The sequence below is a fragment of the Neoarius graeffei genome, chromosome 3, assembly GCF_027579695.1.
Source record: "Neoarius graeffei isolate fNeoGra1 chromosome 3, fNeoGra1.pri, whole genome shotgun sequence".
Lineage (NCBI taxonomy): Eukaryota > Metazoa > Chordata > Actinopteri > Siluriformes > Ariidae > Neoarius > Neoarius graeffei.
Window position 1 is genome coordinate 97379393 of NC_083571.1, and position 12145 is coordinate 97391537.

Sequence of the window (12145 nt, forward strand, 5' to 3'; positions counted from 1 at the left end):
TGAATAAGTAGGAACAGTATACATATTGCACTGAGTACAAGCAGGGACTCCGGCAACTAACTATGACAGCATAACTAAAAAGGGAGAGCCAGAAGGTAACACAGGCATGAGGGAGCCCCGGGACATAAAGCAGCCAGCCACTACACTGTCAAAAAACTCGAGTGAGCAAGTGGGTGGGGGACTGACAGCATCCATACATCCCAGTTTACCAAAACACACTGTCTGAGGACCCTCCAGATCTACAGCTTTACCTCATAAACACCATTAACAAAAGGCTTGACGAAACAGATATGTTTTCAGCCGAGACTTAAACGCTGAGACTGTGTCTGATTCCCGAACACTACTTGGAAGGCTGTTCCATAACTGTGGGGCTTTGTAAGAAAAGGCTCTGCCCCCTGATGTAGCAGGTTAACGTGGGGCGGCCTTGGGCTGAGGTGCCCTTGAGCAAGGTACCTGACCTCTGACTGCTCCCCGGGCGCTCTTGAGTGGCCCCCCACTGCTCTGTGTGTGTGTGTGCATGTGTTCACTGCTTCAGATGGGTTAAATGCAGAGGATGAATTTCACTGTGCTTGAAGTGTGCATGTGACAAATAAAGGTTTCTTCTTCTTCATTATATATATTTACACTATATACTGCAGACATAGCAGGACCTCTTGTCATTTACAGAAGTTTTCTGATGACACTGCATTAGTGGGCTACATTACTAACAATGATCATGCAGCATAGCAGAATGAGGTGGATAGCTTTGTCAGTTGGTGTGATGATGCCCATCTCATTTTAAATGTAGACAAGACTAAGGAACTAATATTTGATTTTAAAAAAGAAAAAACTGAGGTAGTCCCTACATTTATTAGAGGTCATCCAGTAGAGGTAGTTTCCTCATATAAATACCTCGGTGTCCATCTAGACAATAAACTAGACTGGAAGGAGAACAGCAGAGTTACCTTCAGGATGGCCCAGTCTAGACTGCTTTTCCTTTGAAAACTGAAATTGTTTGATTTGGGCAGGCCTATTTTAAACGTTTTACCATGGGATTATGGCAAGTGTTCCTTTTTATGCTGTTGTGTGTTGGGGCGGTAGCCTAACAGTTGAGGACAGGAACAGGTTTAACAAACTGATAAGGAAAGCAGGTTCCATCGTTGGTTCATGCCCAAGTTCTGTAGAGGAAATCCTAGAACAGAGGATGATGAGGAAGATGAGCAGTGTGATGTCAAGGGATGACCACCCCATGTACAGCATGTTCACTAAAAGTAGTAGGAGCCAAAGGCTCCTTTTACCGAGATGCTCTACAGAGAGATTTAGGAGGTCCTTTGTTCCTACAGCAATCAGACTTTTTAACAAGAGCTGTTGACTATCATTGCTGTTGTGATTCATGTTGTTGAGATTGCTGTGATTATTGTGTCCTTTCAGTGTCTATTCTGGTGCATACTTATTTATTTGTTGTTGTAGTGTATGTTGTACTGTGCCCTGTCTTAGGCTACATCCACACAACCACAGCAATGAGATTTTATTTAAAAAAATATCGCGTCCACATGGGCAACGAATCAGTAAAATATCAGGTACATATGGCAACGCAACGCTTGCTGAAAACGATGCAATACACATGCCACACCTCTACATGCGCTGTAAGACGGTCCCATCGGAGACACCAGAACAATAGAAGAAGTAGGACGCATGCGCATAAACCCCTTCTTCTACCCGACGTGAAGCACTCACAGGAACAAGCACACAACAACAAGAAGATGGCTGCGACTACGCGAGGAAATTGTGCCTTCTGTGTGTACAAATTAGTTTTATTAGTGTGCATAGTTTTATATAACTTAATTTTCTTATTGTGTGTGAACATTTTGAAAAGCATTTTTATATAATTTATATAACTTTTTATATTGTGTGTGAACATTTTGAAAAGCAGTCTTATCCAATAAAAAAAAAAAATTCAAGAAATGGTTCAGTTACTTGTTTATTTAAAAGAAAAGCTGTATACAAAAGTGAATGCAATGCAGTGGTTCATACAAAACAGCGAGAGTGCTGCTTGTTCTAGTCATGGGGTTGTGACGTCATCGTAAACAAATCCGTTCTTCTCATCCAGACGACTTCGCAATGGCGCGGTTGCCAGATTTTTCCACTCTGGAACCCGTTCTCAAAAAATATATCGTTTTGGGGCACCCAAAACGCTGGTGCCGTGTGGATGCCAGGCCGAAACGATAAACAATTTTATCAGATTCACCTGAATCCGTTGCCGTGTGGACAGCCTCTTAAGTGTCAACTGTCCTACTGATGTATGTTGTTGTGTGTGGTTGCTAGGTAGCAAAAGAATTTCCCCCTTGAGAATTAATAAAGTGCAATTCAATTCAATTCAATTTATTGCACGTCACAGGTACAAGGCACCAAAATGCAGATTGCATCTCGCCAGAAGTGCATAGCAGTAAATAACATAAGTGTAATATACAAATATAAATGTACAGGAATTACAGGGTATGGAATGGTATAATGATATGATATTCAAAGATTCAAAGATTTTTACTGTCAATTCACTATATATCTAGGACATATAGGAGAATCGAAATGCCGTTTCTCTCTCACCTTACTTGTAAAATCAGTTAAAAATAAAAATATTTATTTTTAGAAAGATAAATATTTAGCACTGTTGCCTCGCAGCAAGAAGGTCCTGGGTTCGAGCCCAGTGGCCAACGAGGGCCTTTCTGTGGGAAGTTTGCATGTTCTCCCCGTGGGTTTCCTCCGGGTGCTCCAGTTTCCCCTACAGTCCAAAGACATGCAGGTTAGGCTAACTGGTGGCTCTAAATTGACTGTGAGTGTGAATGGTTGTTTGTCTCTATGTGTCAGCCCTGCGATGACCTGGCGACTTGTCCAGGGTGTACCCCGCCTCTCACTCATAGTGAGCTGGGATAGGCTCCAGCTTGCCTGCAACCCTGTAGAACAGGATAAAGCGGCTACAGATAATGGATGGATGGATATATGGGGCGGCATGGTGGTGTAGTGGTTAGCACTGTCGCCTCACAGCAAGAAGGTCTTGGGTTCAAGCTCAGTGGCTGACGAGGGCCTTTCTGTGTGGAGTTTGCATGTTCTCCCCATGTCTGCATGGGTTTCCTCCAGGTGCTCTGGTTTCCCCCAAAGACATGCAGGTTAGGTTAACTGGTGGCTCTAAATTGACCATAGGTGTGAATGGTTGTTTGTCTCTATGTGTTTTTTAACAACTTTATTGGGAATCAATGAAACGGATCAAATGATCTCCATTTCTTTTTTCTCCATTTTGATCTCCATTTCCATTTGTTTGGGCAACAACAGACAGCATGACTATAACATTAACAGTTTTAACATGAAGACAGTTTTGTTGATGTTGTAACTCTTCATTGATGGAAACTTGAGTGCAAAACTGTTCATGACAACTGCAGTCCTAAAGTTAGCAAGTTAACTGTAGTCCTCAGCCATAAAAGCATTACTGTAAGAGTCCAAAGCATCCTCCAGGTGTAACCCTCAACTGTCCTCATGGGGCCATCCTCCACAGGAGCGATGCGATAAAACTCCAACCAGACACAGGGCACCAGGATGGATCAAGCAGGTCTGAGGGGCAGAAGAGGCCAGCATCTCAATCCCAGGACCAACATGTAACTCAGAGGGACAGATTGGGGGGGGGGGGGGGGGGGGGGGGGGGGAACACCGGTTGTTAGGTATGCCCTAAAAATGACACAAGTATTAAGTCTGTGTGGTAGGCTCGCAGAGACAAGAGTCTTGACATCAGGCATAATACACAACAATGGCATGTTAATATGGTTAAAAAATATCATGACCTGCTCTGGCTGGATGCTTGATTGGGCGATGGGAGCACACTCCTCAGCAATGATGGGATGCAGATGTGACCCTTAGGGCTGGCCAAGACAACTCGGTTACATTTCACCGGGTCTGGGACATACGACAGAATGTCTGATGGCCGATTCCCTGCAGGCTACGATAGCCAGTCGAGGTCTCCACCTTCTCCACCAAAAGATTTCCTGTTGACTCCATGTAACTCAGAGGGACAGATTTGGGGGGGGGGAGAAAACACGGGTTGTTAGGTATGCCCAATGTCACCTGAATAAGTAAGAACAGTATACATATTGCACTGAGTACAAGCAGGGACTCCGGCAACTAACTATGACAGCATAACTAAAAGGGGAGAGCCAGAAGGTAACACAGGCATGAGGGAGCCCCGGGACATAAAGCAGCCAGCCACTACACCATCAACAAACTCAAGTGAGCAAGCAAGTGGGGACTGACAGCATCCATACATCCCAGTTTACCAAAACACTCTGTCTGAGGACCCTCCAGATCTACACCTTTACCTTATAAACACCATTAACAAAAGGCTTGACTAAACAGATATGTTTTCAGCCTAGACTTAAATGCTGAGACTGTGTCTGATTCCCGAACATTACTTGGAAGGCTGTTCCATAACTGTGGAGCTTTGTAAGAAAATGCTCTGCCCCCTGATGTAGCCTTCACTATACGAGGTACCAGCAGATAGCCTGCACCTTTTGATCTAAGTAGGCGTGGCAGGTCATAGAGGAGCAGAAGTTCACTCAGGTACTGTGGTGCGAGACCATTTAGTGCTTTAAAGGTCAATAGTAGTATTTTATAATCAATACAAAATTTGATTGGGAGCCAATGCAGTGTGGATAAGACAGGCGTGATGTGGTCATATTTTCTAGTTCTAGTAAGGACTCTTGCTGCTGCATTTTGAACTAACTGGAGCTTGTTTATGCACTTATTGGAACATCCAGACAGTAAAGCACTACAATAATCCAACCTGGAGGTAACGAAAGCATGAACTAGTTTTTCCGCGTCATGTAATGACATTAAATTTCTTATCTTAGCAATATTTCTGAGATGAAAGAAAGCTATCCGGGTGATGTTATCAATGTGAGTTTCGAATAAAAGACTGGGGTCAATAATCACCCCGAGGTCTTTTACTGCTGCACGTGAAGAAACAGAAAGGCCATCCAGAGTTACTGTGTAATCAGAAAACTTACTTCTAGCTGTAGGTAGTCCTAGTACAAGTACTTCAGTCTTGTCAGAGTTAAGCAGAAGGAAATTAATAAGCATCCAGTGTCTAATGTCCTTAACACATTCCTCAATTCTATTAAGCTGGTGTCTCTCATCAGGTTTTGCAGAAACATACAACTGTGTGTCATCAGCATAAAAGTGGAAACTAATACAATTTTTATGAATAATATCACCCAGAGGTGACATATATAGAGAAAAAAGCAGTGGACCCAAGACAGAACCTTGTGGAACACCAAACTTTACCTCAGTACATCTAGAAATATCACCATTTATATCAACATACTGATAACGATCAGTTAAATAAGACCTGAGCCAGGAGAGGGCCGTTTCCTTAACTCCCACAACATTTTCTAGTCTATCCAGAAGAATGGAATGATCAGTGGTATCAAATGCTGCACTAAGGTCATGCAACACAAGTAGCGAGACACAGCCCTGATCAGACACCAACAGTAGGTCGTTTACTACTTTAACCAGTGCTGTCTCTGTGCTATGATGAGGTCTAAATCCTGACTGATACATTTCATGGATGTTATTCCTATGTAAATATGAGCATAACTGCTGTGCCACAGCTTTTTCAAGGATCTTGGAGATAAAGGGGAGGTTTGATATTGGCCTATAATTGGACAGTTGACAGGGATCAAGGTCAGGTTTTTTAATCAGGGGTTTGATAACTGCTAGTTTAAAGGATTTGGGTACATAGCCAATCGTAAGAGAAGAATTTATTATTTTTAGAAGCGGTTCAATTACTTCAGGTATTATCTGTTTGAATAGACGTGTAGGTAAGGGATCTAGTACGCAAGTTGAGACTTTTGATGCCGAGATTAATGAAAGTAATTCAGTTTCTTTAAGGGGAGTAAAACATTCTAACTGATGATCCGATAGAGTTATATAGTTAACTACAAGGTCACTTTCATTGTCTGACCTTAAATTAGTAGTTTGAATTTTTTGTCGGATATTCTCAATTTTGTCATTAAAAAAATTCATGAAATCATTACTATTATATACTGCAGGTGTGCATGTGTCTATAGTGGACTTATCCCTGGTTAATTTTGCTATAGTATTAAATAGGAATCTAGGATTAGTTTTGTTATCTTCTATTAGGGAAGAGAGATATGTTGATCTAGCAGCACTAAGAGCTTTTCTATACTTCAGGAAGCTCTCCCCATGCTAATTTGAACACTACCAATTTTGTTTGATGCCATTTACGTTCCAATTTTCGAGTGGTCTGTTTTAATGTGCGAGTGTCATCATTATACCAGGGTGCTAATTTTTTGTCTCTGACCATTTTCCTTTTTAGAGGAGCTACATTATCTAAGGTATGGCGGAATGTTGACTCTAAGCATTCAGTTGCCTGATCAAGTTCTGCAGGGGCTGACAGTGACCCAATCAAAGTTGACAACTCTGGGAGAACATTTATAAAGCTCTGTGCAGTAGTTGACGTGAATGTATGTTTAATACAGTAGCGTGGTGAGGTGCATATATTATTACTCAGACATAGTTTGAATGAGATAAGATAATGATCTGAGATAACTTCAGACTGTGGAAGTATGACTATATTGTCTACGTTTAACCTGAATGTTAGTATTAGATCAAGGGTGTGACCACCATTATGGGTCGGTCCTATGACATTCTGATTAATCCCTACTGAATCTAAAATGGACACAAACACTGTTTTTAAAGGGTCTTCTGGGTTATCGAAGTGAATATTAAAATCTCCGACAACTAAAGCTTTGTCTAAGGAAATAACCAGATCTGAGATAAAATCTGCAAATTCAGAAAGAAACTCAGAATATGGTCCCGGGGGCCTGTAAATAATAAGCAATGGAATTAACTGGGTAGACTTATTTTTCAAGGCTACATACATTATATAAGTATGAAGAACTTCAAATGTATTAAATTTATAACCAGGTTTTTGTGTTACACCTAGATAATCATTATAAATAACCGCAACGCCTCCTCCTCTGCCAGTTTGACGAGGCTGGTGTATATAACTGTATCCAGGAGGACTCACTTCATTTAATGCTATATATTCATTTGGCTTAATCCATGTTTCAGTTAAACAAAGTACATTAAACTCCTGATCAGTAATGAGTTCATTAACCATTAGCGCTTTAGATGTAAGAGATCTCATATTTAATAGCCCCATCTTTAGATCAAAGGTGCTAGCAGCAGCTGTACAGTCAGTATGATCTAATTTTATATTGATTAGGTTACTGGAGCAAACTCTCTGAAAATTTCTACCTTTTTGTTGAGCTCGGGGAACAGACACAGTCTCGGTGTAATGGACCCTGAGTGACGACTCTGTGCAGCTAGTAGATAGTCGGTTTAGCCTGTTTGTCTGCTCCCTGGCCTTGGCTCTGGATTGTCAGAAATTAACTAGGCCTGTTCTGAGATTATGACCTATGCTGCAGGAAATGAGAGCAGCACCTTCCCGAGTGGGATGGATACCATCCTGCCCTAACAGGCCAGCAGTGCCCTCAAAATTAGCCCAATTATCTATAAAGCCCACACTGTTTTCAGAGCACCACCTGGACAGCCAGCAGTTCAGCGACCATAACCTGCTGTAAGCTACATCGCCACGCCGCATTGGGATGGGGCCAGAGCATACTACAGCATCGGACATCGCCTTCGCTAATTTAAACACCTCTACAAAGTTACTCTTAGTAACCTCAGACTGACGAAGGCGTATATCATTAGCTCCTGCATGGATAACTATCTTTGTGAACCTGTGCTTGCCTAGAACCCTAAGATTACCTGCTATGTCTGGCACCCTGGCTCCCAGTATACACCTGACTAAAGCTGCTGGTGCCCCTAAAGGCTGAGCTAATTTCATGTGCCGTATGATGGAGTCCCCTATAACCAGAGCTCTTTCAGGTTTCTCAGCGGGTGCATCACTAAGGAGAGCAAACCTGTTTGACACGTGACACGGAGAGGAGTGGTGCTCCCGTGGGCGAGCCTCAGCAGTAGCTTTGGCTCTATGCTTATGCCGCCGAGCCGTCACCCATTCGCCCCGCTGTAAGGGCTCTAATGCCGGAGTTGGGGGATTACTAACTCCACCTAGGGCATCCAGACTTTCCCCTACAGAAACTACACTGTTCTCATGCTCACTAACCTTCTCTAAAGCCTGGACACGCGCTTCTAGCACTGTAATCTTCTCCATCAGAGAGCTAACTAATCTGCACTTATCACAAATAAAACTAATAAAGCTATCGCTAGCGACGGAGGAAGAATGACTAAACATCCTGCACTCAGCACACTGAACAGGCTGAAGGTGTGCCATGATGAAAAGATTCACATACCTTAATTGAAGATCTGTTGATATTAAAGCAGATCCGATGTGGATGACCTCCGCTTGTGGTCTTTACACAGGAGGAGAGAAAAAGAAAGCTTCCGGTCTCTGCATTCTCTTCAGATTTTAGTTTAAGTCCGCGAAAGTCTGACAGTACATTCCTCAAAAAGGTTGTAGAAGAACAAAGTAATCCATCAACGTATAGCCTTCAATTTATTTCAGACTATTAAAGAATTCTGGAGGATATCAGAATGTTTGCGGGCCGGTGCAATACGTAGGACTACCCAAAGAGGAAAGTGCGAACGGGACTCTTAGTCCCATGCTAGGCATTTCCTTTTGACTAACTTAAAATAAATAGAACAATTGATTTGAAAAATTAAATAAAATTCAGTTATGGTAAAAAATTGATAACTACTGAACTAAGATCTATGAATAGCAATCAAAAATAATCACTAGAGTTCAGACAAATAAAATCAAATTTAGTCACTGAGATTTGGTTATTATCGAGTATGATGACAAGGACACTTGCGAACTAGTGACCAAGTACATGTCAGATCAACATCAAATGTGTCCTCAAGCAAAGAGAAGTATTTATGCTTTAGAAACAATTTAAATTGAGGATGACTAGAAAAAATACTAGTTGGCGCCTCTTTACAGATGGTATTCCAGAGGCAAACTATCCTATTAAAGTAAGATGCTTGAAATGTAGTGGTTTTACAAAGAGATGTTTCAAGAACGATACCGGGGTTCTGAGTAAGACGAGTACGTCTATGTTTGGTGAATTTGACAAAATCATGAACATTAAGGTTTGTTTGTCCATATAAAGATTTATAAAAGAACATCAAGTCCTTAATCTCTCTATCGTAGCAGAGAGGGAGTAAGTCCAAGTTCTTTAACCTTTCTTTGTAAGTGGTTTCCCCAATCTTGGTCTTGAGGATCCATCTGGTGGCACGTCGCTGGACTCATTCGATCTGTTCTTTGAGTTTAAACAGGCTGGGTGACCAAACCTCAGAAGCAGTCACTAGCTGAGATTTTACATGTGCTAGGTATAGTGTTCTTCTGCATCTTGCATCGGTCAGTTGAGGGCATGTCCTCTTGAGCATACCAAGAAGTTTGTTAGCTTTGGCTGTGATGGTTCTAATATGCTCGTCCCAGTTAAGGTTGCTTGTGATGGTAACTCCGAGATCTTTTTCCTTTTGTATGCGTTGGATTACGTCTGCACCAAGGTGGTAATCATACAGGTTTGGACTTTTCTTGCATGTCACTGTCAGCAGCTTACACTTGGAGCCACTGAATTTGATGTTGTTGCTAAAGCTCCAAGCGTTAAGCCTTGACAGTGCATTCTGAAGGTCTTTGCAGTCGCCATGAGAAGTAACTTTATGGAATATCTTGGTGTCGTCAGTGTACATAGCAGCCGTGGTTTTCTTGGGAATGACATCAGGAAGATCGTTAATGAACATGACAAAAAGAAGAGGACCCAAGATGCTGCCTTGAGGTACTCCAGAGGTGACTGGAGCCCAGGAAGATGCAACATCGTCGACAACAACTCTTTGAGAACGACCATTTAAATAGTCCTCAAACCAGTTCAGGAGCATCCCACCGATGCCGTACAATCTTAGCTTACTTAAGAGGATCTTATGGTCGACTTTGTCGAATGCTTTGGCAAAATCTAGGTAGATAATATCGACTTGAGTGTTCTTGTCAAGGGATTCTCCAGTAGTGTGGAGTACGGAGAGTAGCTGAGTAACACAAGAGCAATGTCTGAGGAATCCATGCTGTGCAGTGGTGATCAGGTTCAACATGTGGTAGTAGATTCTGTTGTAGACACAGTGTTCAAATACCTTGCTTATGATGGGCAGAAGCGAAATAGGTCTGTAGTTTTCAGCTAGTTCCTTGGAGTCTCTCTTGTGGATGGGTGTGACATCAGCAGATTTCCACTCAGGAGGCAGACGACCAGTGCTCAATGAATGGTTAAAAAGAGCACAGATGCTAGGTGCAATTTCTTGACTGCATTCTTTTAGAAGGAGAGGAGGAATACCATCAGGGCTGCAAGCCTTCATAACATCCAAAGCACTCAAACAGTTCAGTACTTCATTCTCTGTGAGTGAGAGATCGCGTAGTTCCTCGTTAACCTTTATAGGTAATGATGGCATTCCTACATCTGTGTTGGAATTCTTAGGAAGAAATACGGAGGAGAAGTAAGAATTGAAGAGTTGAGCTTTTCCATATGGAGTCTTGGAAGATTCCTGCTGGTAGAATATTATAGCGTTCTGATTTGTTCGATGACGAAGAATGGCTTTATGATAGCTCCAGAACACCTTGGGGTTGGTACTGAGTGAGATCTCAGTTTTCTCCAAGTACTCTCGGTGCTTCTGTCTGATCAAGTACTTGATGTTCTGGCTCAGAGCGCGTAGTTTCAGCTTACGGGATTCAATTTTGTTTAAGCGATATTTCCTCAGTGCTTGATATTTCTTTCCTATCAGATGTCGAACTTTGCTATCAATCCAGGGAGGAGAGTGCACATCCTTTATTGTTTTAACGGAAATATGTTCAGCCACAGCAGATGTGAACCAGCTCTTCCAGCACGCCCAGTGGTTGTCGACTTCAGGACTAAGAGTGGCGTTGAACAGGGCATTGAGCAAGGAGCTACGTAGGTCTTTAAAGCTACCATGTTTGTAGTCATAAATTCGTCGCTTAACTTGTCTGGGTCTTGAAAACTTCAATTTTAACTGAAATTCCACAAGATGGTGATCAGTTGGGAAACCATGTTGCTCAGCAGATGTCGTGCGGACTCCCTGGACAATTTCAGGACAATTACAAAGCAGTAGATCAAGTTTGCTTCCAGCGATGTGGGTAGGTCCTTGGATGAACTGATGGAGAAAATTGTCTCCAACAAGATGGCAGAAAGTATCCTCGTCTACACATCCCCCGGCGTTTATGGGGGCCGATGAGTCAGTCCAGTCAATGGCAGGCAGGTTAAAGTCTCCAACAAGGATAATTTGGCTGGATTCCAGTGCGCTTTGAAGTGCAGAGTTCAAGTAATGTAGGACATCAAGGGTGGAATCAGGAGGACGGTAAAAGGTGCAAAGCATCACAAATTTACAACTAGGCCTGACAAGTTCAACAACAACTAGTTCAGTGCCATCTCGTTCAAGATCTTGATGGCGACCAGATTGTATGTTGTCCCTGACTGCAATTAAAACACCTCCACCGGTTCTTCCATTCCTGTCACGGCGGTAGATATTGTACCCCAGTAGAAGTTTGCTGTTCATTATGGTACTGTTCAGCCATGTTTCACTGATGCAGATAGTGTCATAGTCGTTGCCGTACACAAGGTGCTGCAGTAAGGTGATCTTGCACACTTTCAGTGAGCTGTTTTCATCCAGCATCGAAAAGAACTTCAGGCTTCTGGCGTTCAAGTAGGCGATGTGCATGGTGATAAGCACAGTACTGAGTAACGTTAGGCCAGAATTGTATTGTATAGCATTACAATAAACAAGCTCTCACAAACTAGCATTGCAATACACAAGCTCTCTCACAAACTAGCATTGCAATAAACAAGCTAACCTACAAACTAGCATTACAATAAAGCTCTCACAAACTAGCATTACAGTAAACAAGCTAACCCACAAACTAGCATTACAATAAACAAGCTCTCACAAACTAGCATTACAATAAACAAGCTAACCTACAAACTAGCATTACAATAAAGCTCTCACAAATTAGCATTACAGTAAACAAGCTAACCCACAAACTAGCATTACAATAAACAAGCTCTCACAAACTAGCATTAGA